Source organism: Melopsittacus undulatus, chromosome 4 (genome assembly GCF_012275295.1).
Source record: "Melopsittacus undulatus isolate bMelUnd1 chromosome 4, bMelUnd1.mat.Z, whole genome shotgun sequence".
Lineage (NCBI taxonomy): Eukaryota > Metazoa > Chordata > Aves > Psittaciformes > Psittaculidae > Melopsittacus > Melopsittacus undulatus.
Window position 1 is genome coordinate 109,862,487 of NC_047530.1, and position 25,072 is coordinate 109,887,558.

Genomic DNA, 25,072 nt, shown 5'->3' on the forward strand with positions numbered 1-25,072 from the left:
AAACGCCTGTACAAAAATGAGCATTAGTCACCCCCAAAAGTGTTATTTGTAGACCAAAAGCTATGTTTTAATAGCTGAACTGCAAGTGAGGAGCAGTAGAAGCAAAGCTTATTTCATAAAAGCTGGTTCTAAAGATTATTTTAACATAAGTAATGCGATAGAAGGGCTGAGCTCTGATAGGAGGGGAAGGTGTCTTAAATATGAACAGTGCTGTGAATGCTCCAAATCTCAGCTCCCAAAGCCTTAAGTTCTCATCAGACACAAGGACTTTGGGAGGAGGGTGGGAGCTGATAGGTGACACCATGGCTAACAGCTCATTCCAGGTCCCATGGACAACCCTCCTGGATGAGGGTGGGAAGAGCTGGATAGGGAATGAAGAGGGAAGGAATAAGTGTGCAAAGATGGTGTGGAGCTGTTGGCTAAATTGCTTCCAGGTTTTGTGGACCTGGGACACTGAGAAGTTGAGATCTCACCATCTGGGGATGATGTTTTAGGACAGGTTATTTGTGATATGGATAATTAGGAAGTCTGTTAAAGCAGAGATACTCTTAGGGGTATTCCTACGTCCCTTTTGTCTGTTGGAGTTAGACACTCTGCTTGTCTGAAGCTGATGTATTGTGGCTGAGAACTCCCCTGTTATCAATCAGAGTTGCCTGATAACCCTCCAGGCACCACAACCATCCAGGAGACACAATGTGCATCATGTTTATTGTGGCTTTGTATGGTTTTATACTAACACAGAGTGTTAATGCAAGAATGTAACACTTTATTCTCAGCTAGGACTACCTAAACTACAGAATCATCTTGAATTCAGCACCTTAGGCTCAGCCTACAGAATGGATCAGTGTCATTGGTGGTACTGGGCTGTTCAGGTATAATTTCTGCTGAACTCTCTTCAGTTTTGGAATGTTTTATCTATCTCTTTGTCAGCTCCTTAGAGGTATTGCTCTGTTTTGTTTGCTAATGGCCTTGATACACACAAAATGTGTTAAACCCATCCACAAGTTAAATGTCTTTACTTGTGGGTATGTCCTCATTCATTTCTGATTGCATTTGGAGAAGGGAGTAATGCATATAATAACAAAATGGGCATAAGGAACAGATTACTGAAGATTTGAAGAAGAGATTGGGCTTGCTATGGACTTCTTTTTTCTTATTCATATATAAATGCACAAATATTAGTTGTGTCACTCTATTGTTTCTTCTTCTTCTGTCTCCCAAGGACAGCGGGAAGTAACTAACCAAACTAAAACTGCTTTTGATGTTCCTTAAATTACAGTCCTGAATTTACACATGTGCTTCAGTGGGTTTGTACTGAGCATCACAGAGCCCCTGTTTTAGTTTGTAAGTCATTTATACCATGTATATGGTGTATACAGTATGTATGACACCTATGGCTGTCAAACTTGCATCAGCTTTGACCTCACCAGCTTCTTCCAAGCAATAGCATCACAGCTCTGGCATGACTGTTCGTTGCTGTGATGTTCCAGGAAGCACAAATGATGCTGATACCCAAACTGCCCTATTTGAGCATAGCTTTGGATGTACGTCATGCCTGTGTTCTGCTTTGTGTGTCTCACCAAGTCAATAAGGCTTCTTAGTCCTGCAGTTAGGTCACCCACTATGGAAGTGGGCTGTATTTCAGCTGTAAAGGCCTTGTAACACTGGTCAAAGTGGGGTCTAAATACAAAAGGTCAATATTTAACTAATGTTAAGTTGTGCTGGACATTTCTAACCCCCTAACCCCTAACCCTAACCCATTTCTACAGCTTTAGGTGCTATGGCTCTGACTCCTTTCATAGGTCTGGCTCTTCTACAACTGAACTAGTACTAGGTGTCTGCATTGCACCTGGAGGCTAAGAGAAAATGATGAGGAAGGACAGCATAGAACAAGCAGAGAAAGTGGGGAAGAGCACACACCAAGTAAATCCTTCTTCTAATACTTCCTCCTCACTTAGAGCACATGGAATGATCTTCCTTTGCTTTTGTTATTAAAATGGTTTAATTTTATACCTACGTGGGCTTTATTTATAAGCATGCTAACAGCGACCATGGCCAGGCAAAAATAACACAAACCACTTGCTTCTCAACCCCCGGATGTCAAAAGCATGAATGAAGGCTGGAATGCTGCCAGTATTATTTCAGTACAAATAATCAGGAATTCCTATACCTGATAAAATGGAAGTAAAAGTAAATACAGACAGAGGGGGAAAGTCTTTGCATGGTGTAGACTGCTGGGAAAGGAGTAGTTAATGGTCTCTTTGGGTTTGAGCTGTGCAGGATGGAGGAGGAAGGAGCAGGGTGTCCAAGTGGAAATCAATATGGGGAAAAGCATTCTTCAGCAGAGAAAACTGATGCTGAGGAAGGACCACAGAGCTGCAGCAGACAGCACCTGATGAAGAGAAGTTTGCAGAGGGCTTCTACAACGCTCTCTTGCTGTTCAGAAGCCGGTGTGTCAGCCATAGGCTGTTTCTGCAGATGTAGTTACATCAGGTGCAAAAGCCACGTGTGCTTACGTGTTTTCTGGTCCACTGGGTAACTGCGTTTTTAGCCTGTTCAACAGGACTCTGGTGTTAGATAAGGATACTGGAAATTAAAGAGGTAACAGCATACCTGCAGGAAAAGGCACCGCAGTGAACAGTTTATCCAAGACTGTTGTCCTCTCCTGAAGTGCTCTTTTCTGTGTGTTGCTGGCCAGTTAGTCCATGCTGCTCTCCTGAACTAAACTGGGGGTGAATGCTTTGGTTTGTTTTTCTGCTTAGTATTCAAATAACCTTCCAGTGCCTAAAGGGGCTGCAGGAAACCTGGAGAGGGGCTTGGGACAAGGGCCTGTATGGACAGGCCAAGGGGAATGGCTTGAACCTGCCAGAACAGGGGAGACTGAGCTGAGCTCTTAGGCAGAAGCTGTTCCCTGTGAGGGTGCTGAGGCGCTGGCACAGGGTGCCCAGAGAAGCTGTGGCTGCCCCATCCCTGGCAGTGCTCAAGGCCAGGTTGGACACAGGGGCTTGGAGCAGCTGCTCCAGTGGAAGGGGTCCCTGCCCGTGGCAGGGGTTGGAGCTGGATGAGCTTTAAGGTCCCTTCCAACCCAAAGCAGTCTGTTGTTTTACAATCCTATAAACAGTATTATTTTCCTAGTTGTAGTTTCTTGCATTGAAAATTAATTCTAAGGTCTCATTTCAGTTATTAGAAATTTCCACGTAATTTGGCTGCACTGAGCCATACAGTTGAATTTATACCACGTACATGAGCACATCGAGGGCATTTTACTGGTTACAAATGATTACTCTGATCTGTCTGTTTTAGCTGCTGCAGCCTCAGATATATCTGGACATACTGCATAGTTTTTGTGGGGTGTTTAACACACGGTTTTATATGGGATGAGTCTGAGGCCAAGTAATCAGTGATGTGCAGAGATTGAGGAACCTGATAGGCAGAGCTCCAGCATCCCTGCAAGGACAGAAATCTCCTGTAAGGATAGATTAAAGAGTTCAGATCTGCACCCAAATATCGCAGGACTTAGAAGTCTTCAGTCCTATGGCTTTTAAATCCATCTCTGTTTAATTCAGACTGAAAATGGCCCTTAGTTGCCTACACTCCTCTGCATTAAAATCAGTGGAAAACTTATTACTGGCTTGCAGTAATCACCATTTCTCTTTGCCTGTGATGCATGTACAAGGGGAAAGCAGGGTGAGTTTTAAGACACTGATCACCACGATGTGCTGGGCAAGGGTATAACCAAGTCACACTTTACCCAGAGCATAAAGGGATCAGCAGAGAAGCTGCTTTCTGCCTGAATGGAGTACAATTGTGCTAAATAGACTTCAAAGTGGGGAATGTGCCACTAAAATAAGAGGCTGCTCCGGTCACACCTTTTGTGTGGTCAGTAATGATTTAAACCCAAATGTCAATACCTGCTGAGCTGTCCCTGGGTCTGCTCGGAGGTTAGACTGTGTTCTGAAGCAGAAGAAAAGCACGCATTGATTTTCAGAAGGCTAAATGTGGAATTCCCACTGAATTCACCATCAGAGGAGTTTATTTTTACCTTAAAATATGCTCATTAGCTCATTTCCTTAAAGCCTATTGAATTTGCAGTCTGATTAGCAAAAATCTAAGGGAGTTTTGGGCTGTAAAATAGATTTGTTGCTGACATGGTTTTTAATCTCTTGCCCAAATTTTCTGCAGCTCTTTCACTAGTGGCTGTCATCAAGCAGAATATAAGACCCTTTTAATAGCTAGTTGAAACAATCATGGGAATTATGATCTCAGATAGTCTGGATTTACTGTAATTCCCTCAAGTAGGCATGAATTACGTGACTACACATCCTCAGTTCTCCCTGGGCATCATGACTATAGCTGGATGAGGAACTGCCTTGAGACACTATAGCTTTGTGGAGGTATCCTTGCCTTTTAGCACTGATGGTTTTGGCTTTCACTACCCACCAGTCACTGCAAGGGATTGGTGTTGCTGAGTTTGCTTCTAAATCCTCCAGAAGAGGATAAACTACGTGTTAGTGTTAATATCACATTGTCATTTGGACAATCTGTTGTGGAGTTTGGGTTTCTAAGTCATGTAAATGTGTGTTGTGGTGACAAACAGTGTTTGGTCTCTGGTAGTGCCTGTCTGTGATTCAGCTCGTGGGCTTCTGACCACATTCTCCTTCTGTACGTTAAACTTAGCCACTCTTCTCTTTTTCCCCTTCAGATTAGTTATATATACTGTGTGCATCTCAGGCCAAAATGCATCTGTCAATGAAACAGTTAACATAGGGAGGAGGGGAAAGCCTTATGAGCTACTTGTTTGTGAGCTTCATTAGTAGAAGGGTGCATTGAATGTGAAGTGCTGTCCCTCTCCATAAGTAACTAACACTTTCTTTTGTGCTGCTGCTGCCCAGCTGGTTTTAATACGTGCCAGTCTGGGGGAAAAGCACTGATTTCATTCAAGATGGGAATTATTTTGAGCATCTTGTTAAAAATACACATCGTTAATCACTACAGAGTCCTAAAGCACACATATTCTTCATCAAGGGCATCACCATGTCCTTAGCAATAACAAACCCCCCCATCTGATTTAGTCTCAGCCTTCCCTGCTGAGCTCATTCTGCTTTAAATGCAACAGCACCTCCAACTCTGGGGCATTAATTTCATTTTACAACTGCTCGGTATATTTAGATATCCAAATCTATGTGTTTGGCTATACAATAGACATGATGTATTTCTCTTGAACTCCATGACTGTCTGCCATCGCTGTACAGCATATAAACCTCCAGATGATAAATGAACAACCTCTGAGCACTGAGATATTTTCATCGGAGCTGCTCATACGCATTTATAATGCCAGGAACAGAAATAATCCCCCTTTTAACTGAGAACTGTTATTTGTAGTGGAAGAGAGCAGCGTTGCTGTAGTAAAGAAATGCAGGCACGAGCAGACTGGTGGAACACCAATGGGCTTCACACCAAAAGTAAGGAAATAAATGACTCTCCATGCTTGTATTTCTACTATAGATCTCTTTGCTTGAAATCTTACATTAGATTAGGCTGAGTACATGGCTAGGGCAGCTAAATGGAAGGATTTCTTTTATTCTCTTGTGATTTTAGCTAGTAGTTTTTCCATCCAGCAGCTGTGTTTTAACCTTGATTCCTGCAGCATTCCTGACAGCACCATAAAGAGGAACCGTAATCACTATGCAACGCTTAAGCCGAGGGAATACATTCCCAGTTTACATTAGGCATGACCTGTTACTGTTTTGCTGCTGCTTTCCAGTATTCCTCAGAATAACAGTGATTTTCAGAGGCTGGAAAAACAGGTCTTCCCAAACTTCCCTATCCTAGAGCCTAATGAGTTAATTTCTCCCCCGTGATGCTTGTGCGTGCGGGATTTTAGCTGCTTAGACACACAAGGTCAAACCCAACTGCTCCATCACCCGTTCTGACTCCTGGCAGAGGAGGGGGGGACCAGTCCTTTGGGACAGACACCCCAGGAGATGGTGGCATAAGCAGAGAATGCTATTGCCTGCTTTCGGCATTCCAAGATGTCCCTGTTTTGCCGGGGCTGGCTGCACCCCCCAGACAGACCCAGGCTGGCTGCAGCCCTGCACCCCCCCGCTGCTGCACCTCTGTTGCAAACACAGCAGTGAGTAGGGATGCTGGGGTCGCAGGGGAGGGTTTTTCCTTGCCGTAGGAAGGCAGGATGGGAAGGCAAAGCGGGATGCTCTGGATATGCCTCGCAGGAGGCAAGGTGCAGGACTGTGACTTTGGTGCTGGAGCTGTCCTACCTTCTGTCCCGATTGCTACTGCGTTTTCACAGCATCTCCGGTATTGCCGATGGGGATGAGGGAATGGTGGAGTAAACGGGAGAACCACCGCTTCCTAACAATGACGGCTCCCAGAACAACAGCAGCTTCAGGCGCTGGCGAGGGTTTGGGGTTGCTTTGGTCGCTAACCAAGTGCTCTCCTGCAAGTTACCGTGTGGGTGCCCACCTCCGCCGCCCGTCCCTTGCTCCGCACGGACACTTCATTAGGTCAGCGTTTGGAGTGCCCAGCGCTGAAGTTCATCAGCGGCGGTAGTTCCTCGCCATCAATCCCGTTGGAAAGCTATAAGCACTTCGTTCCTCTTCCAAACCCCTTCCAGCTGCACCTCTGCCCTCCCGGCTGGTATCTTTCTAGAAGAAAGTCGCGGTTTGGACGCGTGTAGGGATATTCTCTCCTTATCTGTCATGAAAGTTATTGGATGCAATAGCCGCTCGCAGGCAGGCACAGGCACTATTGCATAACGCTGGCGCTCAGCGCGCTGCTTCACGCTCATCCCTGATGAAGTTTTGGGCAGGAAAACCGAGGGGAAGGGGGAATTTGGGGGTTCCGAGAAGGGGGGGATCGGGTGAGCGCTCCGGGCTTACCTTGTGCTTCCTCAGGCTGAAGTGTCGTGCTGGGCGCTCCCCCTGCGCTGCATCTCCCTCCGTGCCGCCGCCGGGGCCAGCATCGGCCGCCGGAGCCCGAACCGGAGCCGCCCGAGCGCTCCCCCCGCTGCCCTCATGGGCTGCGGAGCTCGGCTCGGGGGGGATGGATCCTCACGGCCGGGGCCCGGCGGAACTTGTTGAACGGGACCGGCGGCGGCCCCGAGCCGGGCGGCAGCGGCTGAGGCTGCGGGAGGAGCCGGGGGCCGGGCCGGCGGAGGGGGGCGGGCCGATGAGGAGGGGGGGAGGGTTAGCGAGCAGGGGTGGGTATAGGGGATTGCGGTGGTACCGGGTACTCCAGTGCTCCTCTCTGTGCAGTACATGCCCCGCTGTGGTGGGGACGGATGTGTGTGAAGAGGTGGGACCATGCTGAGCATCCCCCGGGGCTCGGGCAGGAGCATGGAGTAGAGGCCGAGGGGGTGATGCTGGATCCCACCCCAGCGCCAGGTTAGAGCTGTTTTGTACAGAGATACGGATCCATAAGGTGCTGAATGATCGCATGCTCCCATTTGCCTCTAAACCTGGGATAAAATGGATGCAAGTTGAAAGCAAAGCTGCTTGACAGAGTGGTGAGGACCGGCAAGCATGATAATGTCCTTAAAACTTCAATCCCATCTTCCCTCCTCTTCTCTTAAACCACTTTACCATTTTATAGAGAGCCTTTTAGAGATGTTTTTTCCATTAAAAAGAGGTAGGAATGAAATGGGTCATGTGGATTTAAGTAAACCAATAGATATCTTAAGAGGCATGATGTGATGGGTCAGTCTCTTTCCTTCGGAGGATCTCAGTAGTATCCCCGTTTAATAAGTGCTTTTAACCACAGCACGAAACCCCCTTAGCCCTGCTGTGGACCACAGTTTGTCTGTAGCAGCACCATCTCCACCACCGGTAGCATTGATAGGAATTATTGATGTCGGGATTTACAGCAGGGAGCCCGGGTTGGAAGCTGGCTGAGCCCCAGCACGGAATGCCCTGCTGCTGCCGGCGGAGAAACCCGGCCCGCAGGTACATCCCCAGAGCCCGATGCAGCAGAAACACTGGCTCAGGTCCTGCATGTCTCTTGAATCAGCTGGAGCCGAGCATTGCACCAGTGACCGGGGCTGCTGCAGCAGCGGCTCGACCTTCTTGTGCTGGTTTAGCTCGACCCCACAGCGGGTAACGGGATGGGGACGGACCCGGGTTCACATAAGCACCCGTGTGGCACCGTGGAGAGGCATGCACTGAAACCCTCGGCTGTTCTGTTGCAGTTCAGCGGGAGCCGAGGGATGTTCAACAATGAGGCAGTCAGCAGAGGGCAGCTGAGCTGCTCTCACTGCCTCTACCTGTCCAGGTACTCTGTCACCCTCCTCCTCCCCTTGTCTTTACTGCTGCTCTTCCAAGAGGGTGCCCAGGGGTGTGTTTTCCCATCCCTTGGTTCTCTGCCCTCGGGCATCCCGCAGCAAGGAGGGAGCTGATGGCACAGTTTTAATGGCAGTTTGGATCTTTCTGGCTTTCTTACCAGAGATACTTTTCTTCCCTTCAAAGACATAGGTGGAAAGAGCTTGAATATCAACTTTTTGCAACAAATACCATGTTTCTTTAGTTTCTTTATCTCCTTTTATTTTCAACAGCACTGATGTATGTATTGCAGGACTTTTGTGGTTTCTCTAACAAAATAAATCGGGTTTTGGCTGCAGCCTGTATGCAGCCAGGGTAGAATGATACAGTGTGGTGATCGCATTGCAAATGTATATTCAGCTTCAACAGAAGCAAATCCCAGCCTGCTTTGAGTTGGAAGTGGGACCTTAAAGCTCCTCCAGTTCTAACCCCTGCCACGGGCAGGGACCCCTTCCACTGGAGCAGCTGCTCCAAGCCCCTGTGTCCAACCTGGCCTTGAGCACTGCCAGGGATGGGGCAGCCACAGCTTCTCTGGGCATCCTGTGCCAGCGCCTCAGCACCCTCACAGGGAACAGCTTTATTAAACAGATCCATGGATGTTGCTCCTTTCTACAAGATGAAGATGTGAGCTCTGCAGACAACAACCCAGACCATGCAGACCATGATTGCCAGAATAAAATGCTGTTGTTCCATCACCTTAGTGAAAGAAAAACCCCTCTGATAGAAACAGCAGTTAAAAACCATCCTTATCTTCTCCATAATGATATTTAAAACCCAGGCTCATTGTCCTTGCACAGTGTTATGTCTGTGCCCCATTTATAAAGCTGAGCACTTATTCTGTAGAGTTATAGAGAATTAGAAATGACATTCCAGTTGTGGACTACCTTCCTGCTGATCCAGCAGCACATGTGTAGCTGCTGGCACTACTGGTGTACATAGAGATGTTTTAAATTGCAATATGTGGAAAATAGCATTTCCTGGTTATTGTGCTTGGTGTTACTGTAGTAGGAGTAAACACACAGGGAAAATGGAAGTGCTTCATCACCCCATTTGCCAGTTTTTCAGCTTCCAAAACACTGTTCCTGTCCTGCAGGGCCTGCTGGTCGATGTAGGTTAAGTAACTTCTGTTAGGAGAGTAATTTAAGTGCTGACACTGAATATATGAGCTAGGTTACTAGGGATAGAAGTAATTGCTTACCATAGGCTAATTTCAATGTAATTTAAACTAGAAATATAAAATTTATAAACTTTATTTACAAACAGATAAATTGATAAAAATATAAAGTGACTCAAATAACACAAGAGGGACCTGGAGCTGATGGAGCGAGGCCAGAGGAGGACATGGAGCTGCTGCGAGGGCTGGAGCAGGTCTGCTCTGGAGCCAGGCTGAGAGAGATGGGCTGGGGCAGCCTGGACAAGAGAAGGCTCCTGAAGGGGAGACCTGAGAGCAGCTCCAGTGCCTAAAAGGGCTGCAGGAAACCTGGAGAGGGGCTTGGGACAAGGGCCTGTAGGGACAGGCCAAGGGGAATGGCTTGAACCTGCCAGAACAGGGGAGACTGAGCTGAGCTCTTAGGCAGAAGCTGTTCCCTGTGAGGGTGCTGAGGCGCTGGCACAGGGTGCCCAGAGAAGCTGTGGCTGCCCCATCCCTGGCAGTGCTCAAGGCCAGGTTGGACACAGGGGCTTGGAGCAGCTGCTCCAGTGGAAGGGGTTGGAACTGGAGGAGCTTTAAGGTCACTTCCAATACAAACCAGGCTGGGATTGCATGAATGTATTACAGAACCTCACCACCTCCTTTTTGGGGGAGAGAAGAGTGAGCCACACTTGATTTGAAACAAAAAACATGTAGATGATATTGTGCCTTTTCTCTCTGTAGTCATTTGGCACCAATGCTGTCATTATATCTTAGCTAAAATCAAATATTTTCACATTGCTGAGTCCTCCTGCACATTACTTAAGTTGTTTTCATTCCTTTATGTTATAGCTGCCCAGCTTTCTGAGTTTAATTTGTAATTCATTTATTTACTTGAACATTGGATGAAAAATGGAGGGATGTTAAATATGCTCCTCATTTCCAGCTGAGATGGCTGCAAGCTTGGCACACAGGTCCTTCTGCAATCATAGCATTATTGAATCAACTAGGTTGGAAAAGACCTTTCAGATCATCAAGTCCAACCATGCTCCTTGCTTTGGGGAAGGGTAAAATCTGCTGGGCTGTGATGACAAAGAAATAAGGACTTTCATAGTGATAAATTGGAGAGATTTAATGTAGTGTTTTGCATCAAAGTAAGTTTTTGGCCATGAGCTTGGACAGTTCAAGGCTGTGCTTTTGTCTGTTCTTTACCTGTACAGGGTGAGTAATTGCATATCTGTTAAACTGGAGGAACACTGTGAAGATAAAGTGGGATTAAGATGATGGGTTTAATACCCACAGTACCTGCGTGCAGCTACAGTATTAAGTAGCTGATGAAGTGAACTGCTATTTATGGGGTTTCTGCTCTAAGAAGGAAAATGCTGAGTAACCTCATTAGCTATGATAGTTATTTGCATACTTGGTTGGTATAAGTAAGAGCAGGATTTAGACCTCTTTCATTTCCCTTTGTACAGAAAATGTAACAGCAGCAGCTCTTGGCAGCTGAAGCTCAGACACTGAGTTCCAGTTGAATGCTGTCTCATAAGGAGTCTCAACTGCTGTAGATACCAGTTTCTCATTCATACTAAGGCAGAAATCCTAATTTTGGGAGGGTAAGACCTTCTATTTTTTAATCTTTTCAGGTTTTTTTTTCATATTTTCACCATTTAAGTTCACAAAAGCTCATTTTCAATATACAAATACTTTGGGGAGGGGAACTAATGCTGAGGCGCTGGCACAGGGTGCCCAGAGAAGCTGTGGCTGCCCCATCCCTGGCAGTGCTCAAGGCCAGGTTGGACACAGGGGCTTGGAGCAGCTGCTCCAGTGGAAGGAGTCCCTGCCCGTGGCAGGGGTTGGAGCTGGAGGAGCTTTAAGGTCCCTTCCAACCCAAACCATTCCATGCTTCTGTGGGGATTATGAACTGGTCTCTTGTGGCATGTACGAGCTGTGTTATCACTTGCCTAATAAAGATACTCTGTATAGATGCAGAATCCTGCACTAGTGAAATTATCATGCAGGCTGTACAGTTAGGAAATAAATGAGGGTCTGGAAGACCATGATGTATGGTACCCTAAATGGCTGCATTTTGTTCATCTTTGAAAGGCAGTTTAGGCTGTCGTTGTTACTGATGATTTGTGCTTTTATAGCCCTTCTTTTTGCATCTCAGAAACCCTTTGTGCCCATCTGAATAATAAATCACTGGGTTTGATTTGCTCGGTAAGAGCAAATGGGAAATTACATTCTTATTAAGATGTCTTGAGGAGCTCTAAGAGTGGGGGAAATTGTTTTAAAGGAATATTATGCTCACTTTGTTAAGATTTTGTTTTGTCTTGTTCATTTTATGACATTTCCCATTTCCAGGGCTGTATCTCCAACTGCTTTATGGCAATGGGAGAAATACTGTTTAAAAGTCAAAACCTCAACAGTCAGATCCTAATTTTTATTGCCTTCAAACAAGCGGCTTCAGATGGAGGCACCTAACGAAATCTGGAATGAGCATGAATTCCATCTTGGAATTCAAATTACAGCCAAAGAAAAGGCCCATGTGACAAATAATGGGGATACTTTCATCTGCTTCATAAAATCATACAATAATTAGGGTTGGAAGGACCTTAAAGCTCATCCAGCTCCAACCCCTGCCACGGTCAGGGACCCCTTCCACTGGAGCAGCTGCTCCAAGCCCCTGTGTCCAACCTGGCCTTGAACACTGCCAGGGATGGGGCAGCCACAGCTTCTCTGGGCACCCTGTGCCCACATCTCAGCACCAATCACAGTAGAGAACTTCTGCCTTATATCCAGCCTGAACCTCCCCTGTTTCAGTTTAAACCGATCACCCCTTGTCCTATCACTGCAGTCCCTAATGAATAGTCCCTCCCCAGCATCCCTGTAGCCCCCTTCAGACACTGGAAGCTGCTCTGAGATCTCCACGCAGCCTTCTCTTCTCCAGGCTGAAGAGCCCCAACTTTCTCAGCCTGTCTCCATACAGGAGGTGCTCCAGTCCCTGATCATCCTCGTGGCCTCCTCTGGACTTGCTCCAACAGCTCCATGTCCTTCTTAAGTTGAAGACACCAGAACTGTATGTACACAGTGCTGCAAGTGGGGTCTCATGAGAGCAGAGCAGAGGAGCAGGATCACCTTCATGTTTGCTCTTTGGTGGAATAATGTATTATTTGCACACTGATTTCATTAAAAAGAGGATTTTATGCAACTTTTCTGTCAGTCTGGAGAACCATTAAATGTTATGTGGTGATGTAAACTCCCAAATCTTCACTGAGGTTTTCTCAGTTAAATATTGCACTATTTCAAATTTGAATCTAGCATAAAAATACAGGCTTGTATGTGCTTTGATGTGTTGTCTTAAAGTTAGGAGCCCAGACTGTAGTCTGGTGCTAATGCAGAATAACTGAACAGATAAAACCAAGCTGAAATTAAATGTATGAAACAAATGAAAGATGAAGAATCATAGAAAATAATGTAAGAGTGAGAGAACTGAACAGAGCAAATGGTCTTGAAATGAATTGAATTCACCAATTCTATCAGTGCTCTTGGTCTTAAACTAAGTATTTTGGCTATAATGCTCAGATATGAAGTATTTTGTCCATAATGCCCAGATATGAAGTATTTTGGCCATAATGCTTCATCTCTTTAGTGTAGTTTCCAAATTTCCCTATGAAGGCACTAAAATAAGAAGTTTGATCCATGAGAGGAATGATGGCAGTGAATGACAATGGATGTAAAGAGGCAGGTTGCAATACCATGGGCACCCCAAACCTTCAGCATATGTTCCCAGTTAAGACCTCCTCCCTTATTTAATGAGGGCCAGGTTGGAAAGGTCCAGTGCTATGAATGGGGAACCTGCTCTAGTGTAAGGTGTCTCTGTCCATGGCAGGGGGTTGGAACTGGATGAGCTTTAAGGTCTCTTCCCAAACCATCCCATGCCTCTCTAAGATATTCATTTCACAATGTGGCATGCAATCTAGCATGGTAGCACTCCTCCATAGTCAATGTTTGTTAAACAATCAAACCTAAACCAGTTACCCCACTTTGTTAATGCAGTATGTGATTGTTCTGCATCACATTAGAAGACTCAAACGAACTTGGGCCGAGCAAACTATTTGTGTGTGCATTGTTTCTAGTACCAATGTCAAATATTTGTATAGAATAATCATATGTTAAGCTGTGAATAGTGCCAGGGCTCCAGCTAACTTTATATTTGCTGGTTAAATAAAATAACCCAGGAACTAAAGCCTTTGGAAATAAGGATATGCTAAATTTGTGATTGACTGCAAAGACATCATTGTTTTATGTATTAATATGGACGTGACCAAATTTTGCCTTAAGAAAGCAATATAAAGTTATTTTTTTAAGTCTGAAAATCCTCACTGCCCCAAATACTTAAATAAGCTGTGTTATGCAGTATAAATATGCAGATAAATATGGGAAGCCTGATAAAGACACTAAATGAGTTTATGACTGACAGTGGAGGCTAAGTGAAGTCCTTCTTAAGCTCTAGGTACAATAAACCCAGTTCTGTGCTTTATAAAATACAGTCTCTGGGATACTATATTAAACCCCATTAAAAGTAGCAATGCATTTTGATTTTCTTCAATTTTTAAACAAGCTCAGTGCTTTAAATATTAATACTTAGCAGCAGCCGAGGAGCTTTATATCAGCACATGCCTTAAATCAGGGGTGTCAGCCAATGCTGTGCTGCAGCCCAATGGCTGCTGGGGAAGAGGGTGAGATGTGTGTGATGGGGAGAGGCCACGGTCAATGGGATGTCCATCAGGCAGGGTTTGTAGGCAGAGGTGGTGAATGGGCTCAAGGAAATCATGTTGGTTTAGTTAACACTGTGATGCTTCCTTGATTTCCCACTAGGAATTCAATGTAGTACCCCTAACAGTTAAGTGTTTGTGCATCTGCGCCTTTGCCTCTCATTCTGCCCAAGCCTTGATGGGCAGGAATGGGGAAGTTGTGTTTGATAGGAATGATTGCTTCTTGTCTCCACATGTTACTCATCATCAGGCTGTTCTGTCACAGTTTGTGCAGTCCCTCGGTGGTCCAGCTTCTGCTGCTTGCCCCTGCCACATCTGTAGCCACATCTTCCATCAGTTGCTGTGTATAGAAAATACCTGCCTAAATTAAAAATACCATCTCATATTTGCTTGAAATTCATCTATTAGCGTCAGCAGCTGCCTCCTGGTTCTGATACTGAGAAATCTGTGAGCAGCAGCTGTGCACTCATTTCATCCACCACCTCTGTGGGTTGTAAACCTCGGGCACATTAATCCCTCCCCTGCCTTCTTGGACGAATCTGGGACTTTGTGGCCCCTTCTCCAGGGGCAGATTCTTCATCCCCTTGTAGGATCACAGAATGGGTCAGGTTGGAAGGGACCTTAAAGCTCCTCCAGCTCCAACCCCTGCCACAGGCAGGGACCCCTTCCACTGGAGCAGCTGCTCCAAGCCCCTGTGTCCAACCTGGCCTTGAGCACTGCCAGGGATGGGGCAGCCACAGCTTCTCTGGGCACCCTGTGCCAGCGCCTCAGCACCCTCACAGGGAACAGCTTCTGCCTAAGAGCTCAGCTCAGTCTCCCCTGTTCTGGCAGGTTCAAGCCATTCCCCTTGGCCTGTCCCTACAGACCCTTATCCAAAGCCCCTCTCCAGGTTGCTCATAAGCCCTCTGTAAGTATTGAAAGGTTGTTATAAGGTCTTCCCAGAGCCTTCTTTCCTCCAAGCTGTCACTTTGGTTGCCCTTTCCTGTACCCTCTGCAATCCATTATGTCCTCCTTGAGCTATGGTGGCCGTATTTATTTATTGAATTCAGTTTAACTTCTCTGTGAGATGATGTAAATCAAACCTTTCATTGAAGGATAGTAGTGAACATCACCAGGACATTATTTGTGAGCTAAGTTTTGACTCGGGATGATGAGCTGGGATGGGGAACTAACAAGGTTGGGCTTGATGTATCGATGTGTTGTTATTTCCCATCAATTTCCAGATGACAGATAAGCTCTGCAGCAATTGATTATCTAAATAACAGGCTTGCTATCTTGTGGGAAGGCAGGGTGATGCTAAATGGCCTCCTGTAAGCTGATGCATCTTGTCATGGGTGTTTCATTGGCTAACATAAGGGATGCTGGCTCTTCAATGGAGAGGAGAAAAGGATGAGTTACTCCCATGCACTTGAAGGGAGCACTCGTGATCTTGCAGATCTTTACTGAGTTTGCATGTGCTTCTGTCCTTTCCTCTAACAGAACACTTCATGAAGGATCGTGCCCCTTGCTCTTGTCCCTGCGTTCCATGGAGGCTCGTATAGTAGAGAATTTATGATGGGTTTAATAATATTATAATTAAACAGAGCTGAAATTGAAAATACTTTTTAGAAAGCTTTTATATTTTTAATGAAATCTCGCCATTTCAGGTTAGCAAACATGACAATGTGAACATTCCTGCCTGGAAAAAACCCAGACCTGGAAAAAGCAGAATAGTTGCAGATGTTAATTTTCCCATTTAATAAGGAACCCAAAAAAAGAATAAAGTTTTAATAATTCATAGGGAAGCAATGAGTATTTCCCATTTATTTATGCATATTTATCACTTGGCTTGAATGATAAACATATTAATTCCTGCCTACTAGTTAATGACTTTGGGTAATGTTTGTACTCTCTTTATGCAGAAATTGGCCATATAACTCACAGCTACTTATAGGAATAGACTTAATCAGCTCTATTTTCGTAACCCTGAAATGCATTTTGTCTTACTCCAAGTAATTTTTGTAAGGCATTTTTAAAGCATTCTTTATTTTTTCTTGCTGTTAAATCCTTAAATTTACCTCCTCAACAGATAATAGGTATTTTTCAGCCATAGCAATACAAAGTACTTGTTGTTTTCAGGACTTATTTTTGTCAGATTTCTAGAGTGGATTGAGTGTTGTAGACTCTGTAGGTTGGTTTATTTTGCTGTTGTGTTTTAAAAGGTTATGCCCCAAAAAGAAGGAGTTCTGATGGTGTTAAATGCATGGACATTATGTCGGGAAAACTGCTTTCAAAATGATGAAGTATGAAGACAGGCTGAGAAAGTTGGGGCTGTTCAGCCTGGAGAAGAGAAGGCTGCGTGGAGACCTCAGAGCAGCTTCCAGTGTCTGAAGGGGCCTACAGGGATGCTGGGGAGGGACTGCTCATTAGGGACTCTAGTGACAGGACAAGGGGTAACAGGTTGAAACTTAAACAGCAGAGGTTTAGATTGGATCTAAGGAGGAAGCTCTTTACTGTGAGGGTGCTGAGGCACTGGAATGGGTTGCCCAGGGAGGTTGTGAATGCTCCACCCCTGGCAGTGTTCAAGGCCAGGCTGGACAGAGCCTTGGGTGATATGGTTGAGTGTGAGGTGTCCCAACCCATGGCAGGGGGGTTTGAACTGGATGATCTTGAGGTCCTTTCCACCCCTAACTATTCTATGATTCTATGTTGGTGAAGTCCAGTACTGGGATACGGGAAACCCTGGATGAGTTCAGGCATGGGGCTTAGTGTCATAAAACATAAAAGAGGTTCTGTTTCATCCTGTTGTTACTGCTCTGCTGGCAGTTTGGGTGAAAAAAGGAGATGATTGTGTTCATCATAGGGTATTCTTGTACATTAAGCTGGAGTAGCATTGGAAGGATGCTGTGCGAAGACCTGAGCTCCATGGGGCAAACCAGCCCCTTCCCACTGCCTTCCCCTTCATAGACTGGCAGTCCTGTGCTTCTTCCTCTGCTGCTACAGCAGCCAGAGAGGTGGGATTTTTCTTTGGACCATTTGAAATCACTGATTTTAATGTTTTGGATATAATTTTACTTGTTTTTACAGCAAAAGATGAATTCTCACTTAGGTGTGGGTATGTCATTTAAAGGTCTCTTGACTTAAGCTGCTTTTGATAGCCACGTACATCAGCTGTATGTATGCAAAAGCAATTACAGAGTTGAATATACATCTAATGCTGGTCTTAATGTTAAATGCTACTGTGTTGAAAATGATAAATGACTTCCTATTTGTGAGGGGATTTACTTTTTCCCTTATTATTTCTACCATGATGAAGTTGAAAGGAAAATGAAGTTCAGTTACACATCACATTTTATTTCCAGGGAGGAAAACTAGCACTTCCAAAGGCTTTGTTATTACTTGAATACATTGAGCATGTTGGGTGTTAGGAAAATCACCTAAACACATCATGCACTTCAGTCAGTGAGTTATTCACTACAGAAGGTATGGCCCTGAAAAGCTTTAGGTGGGTTTTGGTAGGCATGTGAGCATAGAGAAACCTGAATTAGGTTCTGGATGTGTATCCATCTGGAACGAGCTGAGCTTTATGAGCAGATATTCCCCTTCCTCCCTGGGCTTGCTGCTGCTATGCTAGGCTAACTATTGGGCATCGCTGTGCAAACATGGAGATGCTGCCCTCAGGTCTTGGGGTACCTGGGTGTCCCCCAGCAGTCACTGGGTGCAGTGAGCTCTGTCCTTCAGGATGCTGAGTCCCACATCTTGCCTTCTCATTGGAATGGTAAAGGGAAATGGGATGACCTGGGTTTGAAAGTGTGGTTCTTTAACTTCCAAGGGTGTGTTGGTATCTAAAATAAACAGGGCAAACTGTACTTCAAATTTAAGCTTAAAACCTGTGTGTGTACAGGAGGACCTCCTGTGTTCAGAGCCTGGTTTAGTTACTTCCAATGGTTGTGTGTGTAAGTGCTGTCCGGTCACTTGCTTCAGTTCTGTGGGTCTGCTTTCTTAAAACAAGCCTTTCAGATTTGAAGTATTCAAATGTTTTATATACTTAAATTGAAGTATTCACCATGTTTTTCATGTATTCTGAATACTTTTTAAGCAAACCCATTTCAATTTAATGCTGTGTGAATTCATCCTTATTCTACACCTGGTTTAGCCCTGTTCCCATTTACTGCTTATTCTTACTCTGGGAGCTGTTGGTGAGGCTTGAAAGCAGAAATCACCTCCTGTTGCCCCCATGTCCATAGCTGAGTTAGTGCTGGTCTCTTCCTGATCTCTGCTGCCTCGTTTTATTGTGCTGCTTTCTGCTCATACCTAATAACTGAGCAGTTCCAATGCAGCTTTGTGTAACTCTGGCTTTGCTGTCCCACCTCCATCATGTTCCTCCCAGGAGCATCGTGTTTTATTTTGTACTGTTGAATGTTGTGATTGGCCCCAAATCAGAAGGGAAAGTTCATTTTGTCCTTAACCTACCCGATAGTCTCCTTCTGTCCTGCTGGTGTTGGGTCTGTGCTGAGTTTAAAGTGTGCTAATGTCTACAGCAGGAAAAGGATAAAGAGCTATTTATCAGTAGCACCCTATGGGAGCGTATACATTGGACTTTCTGGTCATCATTCCAAATAATTGTGGAAAAGGGATTTAATTCCTTCAGTTTCCCACAATAGAAATGTTCAGCTCTTCTTTTTCTTGCTTACATTGCACATTATGGGTTGATTTCCTATTCTTTTTGTGGAGGAGCTTTGAAGCTCTCCCTCAGCCTGCACATTGTGTAGCAATAGGTTGGCGGAGAGAATCCCCCAAAGACTGCTGAGCTCCCGTGAGTGTCACAAGAGATAAAACCCACATTCCATAATGTTATGGGCAGGAATTGTGTCGTTCTTGGAGATGCAACCCACATATTATTGTTGTCAGGTTCTGCAGGGGGTTTCTTCCCTGTTTCCTTGAATTAAATGCAAAGTGCTAAGTAGGTCTGTGTTCCTTGATAGTGTGTCCTTATGAAATATAGATGTGGCTGCTTCTCAACATACCCACAGAGCACATCCCACACTGCCTGTTGGAAAATACTTAATGCTGAACTTCATAGAATCCCAGAATGGTTTGGGGTTGGAAGGGACCTTAAAGCTCCTCCAGCTCCAACCCCTGCCATGGGCAGGGACCCCTTCCACTGGAGCAGCTGCTCCAAGCCCCTGTGTCCAACCTGGCCTTGAGCACTGCCAGGGATGGGGCAGCCACAGCTTCTTGCTTTTGTTGGCTTAAGGAAACATTCCTGAGTTGTTCCTCTGCTCCTGACAAACTTTGCACCCGTCTTACCTAAATACAGAAGAGGGCTGCAAGGAACCTGGAGAGGGGCTTGGGACAAGGGCAGGCCAAGGGGAATGGCTTGAACCTGCCCGAGGGGAGACTGAGCTGAGCTCTTAGGCAGAAGCTGTTCCCTGTGAGGGTGCTGAGGCGCTGGCACAGGGTGCCCAGAGAAGCTGTGTAACTTAAGGTGTAACCTGGCTGCTAATTCTCTTATTTACCATATTGGTAAATGGATATGTATAAATACGATTAATTTTGCTACTAGACTATGAAATACAACAGAAAATTGATCTTAAATTAGAAATGTCATAGTAAAGGGCCAGCCTGTTGCCAGCACAGCTATCTTGAATCAGTTTGCCTCCTCTTTGGAGAGGAGAGAAGCAGAACATTGCCTACAATGGCATTTTCATTCTGATAACATGCAAATGCAAAAAGAGCTCTGTCTTTATTTTTAACACTGATGAGAGCCTGGCAGTAATTCTGTCTGCAAGGACTAAGTAACCTTCTACAGCACTGAACGCTGAGCAGCACAGCACATCAGAGACTCATAGAACAGTTAGGGTAGGAAAGGACCTTAAGATCATCCAGTTCCAACCCCTGCCACGGGCAGGGACACCTCACACTAAACCATGGCACCCAAGGCTCTGTCCAACCTGGCCTTGAACACTGCCAGGGATGGAGCATTCACAGCCTCCCTGGGCACCCTGTGCCAGCGCCTCAGCACCCTCACAGGGAAGAGCTTCTGCCTTAGATCCAACCTGAACTTCTCCTGTTTCACTTTGAACCCATTACCCCTTGTCCTATCACTACAGTCCCTAATGAATAGTCCCTCCCCAGCATCCCTGTAACCCCCTTCAGATACTGGAAGCTGCTCTGAGGTCTCCACGCAGCCTTCTCTTCTCCAGGCTGAACAGCCCCAACTTTCTCAGCCTGTCTCCATACAGGAGGTGCTCCAGTCCCTGATCATCCTCGTGGCCTCCTCTGGGCTTGTTCCAACAGATCCATGTCCTTTTTATGTTGAGGACACCAGAACTGCACACAATGCTCCAGGTGAGGTCTCACAAGAGCAGAGCAGAGGGGCAGGATCACCTCCTTTGACCTGCTGGTCACGCTCCTCTTGACACAGCCCAGGATACGGTTGGTTTCTGGACTGTGAGCACACACTGCAGCCGGCTCATGTTCAGTTTCTCATTGACCATATTCATTTTCTCCTAGACATCATAGACTGCATTCCCCATACACCTCTTCCTCATACCCAGCACCTCTTCTGTCCTGAAACCTTGGTATGAGAGTAGCCCCCGTGATAGGGTGTGATGGTTTATGTGCTGAAGATCCAAAGGAAGATATCAGTTAAAAATGCAAAAGCTTCCCTAAAGAGACATCTTCTTCCATGTTGCTTTTTAATCCAAGCATATCCAAACTGCATCTATCAATTCTATTTGATGTCACAACAGTCAAATGAGAAGCGCCAAAAGTAGAGGAATTTGTCTTAAAAATGGCTGTTGCTTTTATATGTGTATTCATCTGGCAGGGCCACCTATCTTGTATGAAGAGGAGGTTCATTTAAAAGATAATGTATCATCTTCCCTTAGTGTTCCCATGATTTGTCATGGTGACATCTCCCTGCAGTGTGATTTACCTGCTGCAGAGACAATATCCATAATCCGTGTAGGCTGCCACAATTACTGAAATGCCTCCAGCACAGTCATTCCTAACGTGGGGTGCCACTTGTCTTACATTAGCTTTACCTTGTATTTGCAAATCCTCAATTGAATACCCCATCCCTGGTGCCCATTGCAGGGGGTTGGAACTGGAGGAGGTTCAAGGTCCCTTCCAACACAACAGCCCTCGCAGCAGCTCCATGGCCTCCTCTGGCCTCGCTCCAACAGCTTCAGGTCCCTCTTGTGCTGCTGCCCCAGAGCTGGATCAGGGCTGCAGGGGGGGTCTCACAGAGCACAGCAGAGGGGCAGGATCCCCTCCCTGAGCTGCTGCTCACGCTCTGGGGGTGCAGCCCAGCACACGGGGGGGTTCTGGGCTCAAGTGCACCCTAAGGCTGAGTCATGGGGAGCTTCTCTTTACCCAATACCCCCAAATTCTCTCCTTATTTACAGTATCCTATTATTACCCTCTAACTTCCTTTTTATTTTAGCTCTTTGGTGACTTCTGTTTGCTCTACAGAAAGTTCAGCTTTTTTCCTTTGTCATTTATCTAACACTCAGCACTACACCAGATACGTCCTTCATTTGGAGAGTGCTTCAGCAGATGATAATAATGATTATAGTTAAATTAGCTTCCTAACTAACGTTGTGAAGGAAGTAGGACATCATTTTGTATTAGGAAATCTAAAACAAGAAGAAAGTCTTTGGGTCTAGGAAAGCAGTCAGTTTGTGGTTCATATCAGCATCAGGAACTACATTATTCCCGTGTTAAGCCTGGGCCAAGATGATTTTGCTCTGTTTTGCATGTGCGTGTGCACCCGTTCCTGTGGGTTGCTGGTTTGGATCTGTCTCTCTTTGGTGCTTGGGACAGAGGATGTGGAGGCCATAGTGAAGTGCTTTTGTGTCAGTAATTCCCCAAACACTGAAAGAGTTTTGAAGACCAAATGAATGTGTGTGTTTATGAATACATCTATTCACTTAGTTTGACACCAAACCCTACCTAAGTACCAGTTAATGGCATTGGCACTTAAATTGGACAGCTGAGGTTTCCAGGATGCAGGTTTACAATGGAGATAGGCTTGGAGCAGCTGCTCCAGTGGAAGGGGTCCCTGCCCATGGCAGGGGTTGGAGCTGGAGGAGCTTTAAGGTCCCTTCTAACACAAACCATCCCATGATTTTCTATCAAAGTGCATTGACTTGTCCAGGAGGAGGATCAGAACAGGGGTTTGTTTTTACCAGAGGAGTGGAGGTTGAAGCTAAGAGGAACCTATGGGAAGGAGGATGCTCGAATGGTCCTATGGGAAGGGATACCTTGAGGTGCTCACCGCCTCTTTCTGCACCCCCCAAAAGCACCTGTGCATGGGTAAGGAGGCAGTGTGCACTGTAGCAGGGGTTAAAAGCTCTGGCTGTGAGCAGGGAAGTGGCTGCTGGTTGCTGTTGATGGGAACCTGAGTTGTGTTACCACCTAAATTACTCTGGGGAGTAGCTGCAAGAGTAGCAGCAAAGCTGACAAAGCACCATTAAATGTGTCTGGGCACAGTGTGTGAACCTTCAACCAACCAATACCACTCCATAGTCCTGGGTCTTCATAGATGGTGTGAAAATGTCAATGCACAACCCTCCACTTTGCTGTGGATTTGCATCTCTAAAGCCTTACTCTGAGGTTGCTCCTCTGTGTGGGGCTCTGTGGAAACCATTCCTCAAAAAGGGACTGATGGAGGGATGGAGCGGCTCTTGTTTGTTCTGCATCTCCTTCCTTGCCCTTCCCAATGTGTGCTGGTATCACATGAATGGGAGGAAAGGCTTTGAGTCCCAATCAGTGATAATTACAATAACAGTAAGTAATTCTAATACCAGAATTGTTCCAGTCCCATATTCACTGCTGTGTGTGTGCAAAATTCCTTCAACCCCTATTTTGCACAGCCTTTCCTTACTTATTTTACTGTTTAAGTACTTCATGTATCCTTAAATACCATTGTTTTCAGGTTTTTATTACTCATATTTATCATTTTATTGTTAATATTGATGGAAGAGTCGACCAACATAACTGAAAGAGGTTTATTGAGGGCAGCTCTCTAGATTTTCAGTGAAATAAGGTGGGGAAAGGCAATTGCATTTAGGAAACCAAAAGGAAATGGACTGACCTTCGGATATCTTAAGCACAAAGACTTGAATTGGAGGGCATACTGTTTAATACCGAGATTGTAGAGAGCTTTGTAAAGTGAAGCAGTTTTGGTTGAAATGGGTTCCTTTGAAAAAGAGCCTTAGAAAAATGATAAATGGTGGTGTTAAAATGTCACATTAATTTTTTGCTTGCTTTCTATGAAAGTTAATACAAAGCCGTCTCAAACTAGGAACACTGTGCATCTTCTCATTGTGCAAAGCATCAGGTTCCTGCTTAATAAGCCTTTTACAGAATGAATTTCAGTGGGGCTATCGTGATCTTGGGTCCTGGTTTTGATCTCTGTGAAGATCCTTTTGGCTCTTCTTGCCAGAGAGAATTCCCTCTATTCAGAGCTATGGGGCTATTTTATTACTCTTTGCAGGTCAAAGGAGGTGATCCTGCCCCTCTGCTCTGCCCTCCTGAGACCTCACCTGGAGCATTGTGTGCAGTTCTGGTGTCCTCAACATAAAAAGGACATGGAACTGTTGGAACAAGTCCAGAGGATGCCACGAGGATGATCAGGGGCTGGAGCAGCTCCTGTATGGAGACAGGCTGAGAAAGTTGGGGCTGTTCAGCCTGGAGAAGAGAAGGCTGCGTGGAAACCTCAGAGCAGCTTCCAGTGTCTGAAGGGGGCCTACAGGGATGCTGGGGAGGGACTATTCATTAGGGACTGTAGTGATAGGACAAGGGGTGATGGGTTCAAACTTAAACAGCAGAGGTTTAGACTGGATATAAGGAAGAAATTCTTTACTGTGAGGATGCTGAGGCACTGGAATGGGTTGCCCAGGGAGGTTGTGAATGCTCCATCCCTGGCAGTGTTCAAGGCCAGGTTGGATGAAGCTTTGGGTGCCATGGTTGAGTGTGAGGTGTCCCAACCCATGGTATGGGGGTTTGAACTGGATGATCTTGAGGTCCTTTCCAACCCAAACTATTCTATGATTCTGTGATTCTATGATGTTCCTTGTGTAGCCATAACCATTTTCCCAGTGCTAAATGCTCTTCTTCCATGCCCCACCTATGAAAATGGAAAATTTCCTTACACTTTGTGCTCTTTTCATGAAAATCAGCTCTTTTTCCATTTTTTCCTGCTTTTGGAAGCAGTGTGGCTCAGCTGGCCAGGGTGTAGCAATCAGCATCAAAGTCCTCTTACGGATTTCCTTTTAAAACAAGTTTTCTATTGATTGATAGAGATTGAACTGTCAGGGATCAAATCTGGATGTGGAAAATATGGTTTGAGGTGAAACAAGACCTGCATGTCTAAGGAGGCTAATTTTCACCTATAAACTTATGCATTCTGAATGGGCCCACACTGAATCAGGTCAACCTCAATGAGTGCTGAGCTGCTTAAATCAGGTAGGGTACAGGAGATGGCACATCTTATCCAGGAGTATTGAGAACAGAAAAACCCCTTAGTGATCTTGATTTGCCTAAAGCACAATGCTAATGTTTGTGGCAACAGGGAAAACACCCCAAAGGTTCATCACTCGTGTTATTGCACATGCTAACTTCTGATTATCAGAGGAGTAAGACTCATGTTTTATCCCCTCCATTCACTTGGAGAAAGGCAGGATTTGGCCTAAGGAAATTGTCAGTTGCATGCATTCACTAAGGAAAGAAGTGATAAATGTTAACACTTTGCACTTGTTTATGTTCTGCTGCTGTACCCATAGAAGACGTTTCTCTATATATGTATCTTTAGGACTGTTCTGCTTGGGTCGGTTTGCTCTTCCTACACT

The 25,072-nt window shown here is 45.4% G+C and overlaps 2 protein-coding genes across 5 annotated transcripts in view; one reads left to right on the forward strand and one right to left on the reverse strand.

Moving 5' to 3' along the window:
- The window catches only part of INSYN2A (inhibitory synaptic factor 2A), a 45,427-nt gene extending 38,349 nt beyond the window's left edge, over positions 1-7,078 (reverse strand). For all 3 annotated transcript variants that reach the window (XM_005143730.3, XM_034061792.1, XM_034061791.1), the window contains exon 1: positions 6,897-7,078. The gene's annotated coding sequence lies outside the window, so the exon portion shown is untranslated. The remainder of the gene's footprint in view (positions 1-6,896) is intronic.
- The window catches only part of DOCK1 (dedicator of cytokinesis 1), a 367,459-nt gene that overhangs the window by 133,403 nt on the left and 208,984 nt on the right, over positions 1-25,072 (forward strand). The window lies entirely within an intron of this gene.